Consider the following 2,345-nt stretch of genomic DNA (forward strand, 5'->3'; position numbering starts at 1 on the left):
TGTATTTCATGCATTAAAATATGTTTGAATGCATTAGAATTAGTTGATAAATCCTAACCAGATGGCTATTAATGGACACAATAATTTGAAGGTGCATGCTTAATTTAGATCTTAACCCAATTAAATTAAAGTTCGTAATAACTCGAAAAAGCTTTATTACCTTGCATAACTTTTAGGTTTGTGTGATTAAATTATTTCAAACCTAACCCTTCCCTATTACTTCACATAAATTCTAAAGAATCCTTAGTTAAATATGGACATAGAAATATACATGTTTATTTAAGTATAAGATTTTGAAAGAACTTATAGCAGATTCTAAGTTAATGAATGATCAAGTTGCCATAGAATTTTTTGAAAAATTGTTAAGCATGATGAAAAATGAATTAAGTCAAGTGATGCAATTATTCTAGCTTATTCATGTTATTGTTGTTAAACTTGTGAAATTGCTGCTAAACCATCTCATTGCATTTTTACATTTCGTTTATTTAGGATAATCTGTATTTAGTTAATTAATTTAATTTAACATCCATCACCCCAAAATATTGTGTTTTTCTTACCAACTTCCAAATTCATAATTTTACAATTATTTGATTAACAGATACAATCTCTGTGGAGACAATAACTCTTTTACTTACTTATTACTTAATAACAACTGTGTACACATACACATTCCATCACGAACCAAGCTTTTAAAGCCATTACCGTGGACTGTTAATTTTATTATTATTTGTGAAATTGTTTCTTGCAATTTGGTTTTTTTATTTTTATTTTTATTTAATTTATTTTTTATTTTTTGTGATTATCTTTTCAGGTGTTTATAAGCATAGATCGAATCATCGATTTACTCCCTGTAGACCCTGAAATCAAGCAGACATTTAGACAAAGAAGACAAGAGATATTATCCTAGAGACAAACCGCAGGAATAGACCTTGAAAATCAAAACGAAGTTCAAGGGAATGGAGCCATTTATGCTAGTAATCTAATCCTTATTGCTGATGATAGGGATCAAGCTATAGGGCAGCTTTTTTTAATGAGCTAATTCTGGGAATTAGGAGACTGGAGATTGAGGCACCACAGTTTGAACTGAAGCCTGTGATGTTTCAAATGCTTCAGATAGTGGGCCAATTTAGTGGAATGCCTACTGAAATTCCCATCTTCACCTTCGATTGTTCATGGAAGTGATGATTCCTTCAAGATAGCCTGTGTAACTGATGACACATTGAGGTTGAAGTTATTTCTATACTCGTTAAGAGATAGAAAACGAGAATGGCTTAATTCATAGTTACCAAATTCAATTTCTACTTCGCAAGAATTAACTAGACCCTTTCTAGTAAAGTATTTCCCACCTAGAAAAAAATGCTAAGTTGCAAAATGAGATCACCGCTTTCAAGCAAATGGATGAAAAATCCTTATACAAGGCATGGGAAAGATTCAAAGAATTACTTTGCAAGTGCCCTCACCACGAGATTCCACATTACATCCAACTAAAGACATTTTATAATGGTCTCAATGCACATATTAGGATGGTGGTAGATGTTTTTGCAAATGGTGTTCTCCTTTCTAAGTCTTGTAATGAGGCTTATGAAATTATTGTGAGAATAGCCAGTAATAACTACCAGTGGCCAACAAATCGAACAGCTTTAGGAAAACGAGTAGTAGAGGAGTGCATGAAGGAGACACTCTCACTTCACTCTTAGTTCAAGTATCTTATATCTCTTCAATGTTGAAACAATTTACTACTAACAATTTGAATAATATTGTAGCTCAGCCACCAAGTCAATTTTATAATGTTTCCTATGTATTTTTGGGGACAGACATTCTTTTCTGAATTGTTCATCAAATCCTGAGTTTGTTTATTATGTAGGGAATCAAAACCAAAATAGAAGCGGACAAGGATCACATTCCAACATCTATAATCCTTCATGACGAAACCATCCAAACTTCTCTTGGTGTAACCAAGAAGGTGGACCAAACAACACCTACATGTAGCATAGATTAAATCAACCTTAAGGATTCAACTAACAAGTTTGGATACCACCACAAGTTGAACTATCCAACAATTTGGAGAATTTGTTGAAGGCATACATAGCTAAGAATGGTGCCTTAAACCAAAGCCAAGCAACAACACTGAAAAACTTGGACAACCAAATGGATTAGTTAGCTACGAAGCTTCGTAATAGACCGCAAGAAGCCCTGTCAAGTGACATGAAATATCTAAGGAATTTTGGTAATGAATACTACAAAGTAGTTGCTTTACGAAGTGGGAAGACTTTGGAACCCAAGGAAGTTAAGATTTAAGATAAACTTGCCAAGGAAAAGGAAAATCAACCAGTAGTTGAAATCCT

At 33.0% G+C, this 2,345-nt stretch overlaps 1 non-coding gene across 1 annotated transcript; it reads right to left on the reverse strand.

Moving 5' to 3' along the window:
- Window positions 1–1,362: 1,362 nt before the first annotated feature.
- LOC121228436 (small nucleolar RNA R71) lies at window positions 1,363–1,468 on the reverse strand. The gene has a single exon (XR_005926012.1). It is a non-coding gene; the product is annotated as a small nucleolar RNA R71 (small nucleolar RNA).
- Between the last annotated feature and the right edge of the window lie 877 nt (window positions 1,469–2,345).

This window comes from Gossypium hirsutum, chromosome A04 (genome assembly GCF_007990345.1).
Source record: "Gossypium hirsutum isolate 1008001.06 chromosome A04, Gossypium_hirsutum_v2.1, whole genome shotgun sequence".
Classification (NCBI taxonomy): Eukaryota; Viridiplantae; Streptophyta; class Magnoliopsida; order Malvales; family Malvaceae; genus Gossypium; species Gossypium hirsutum.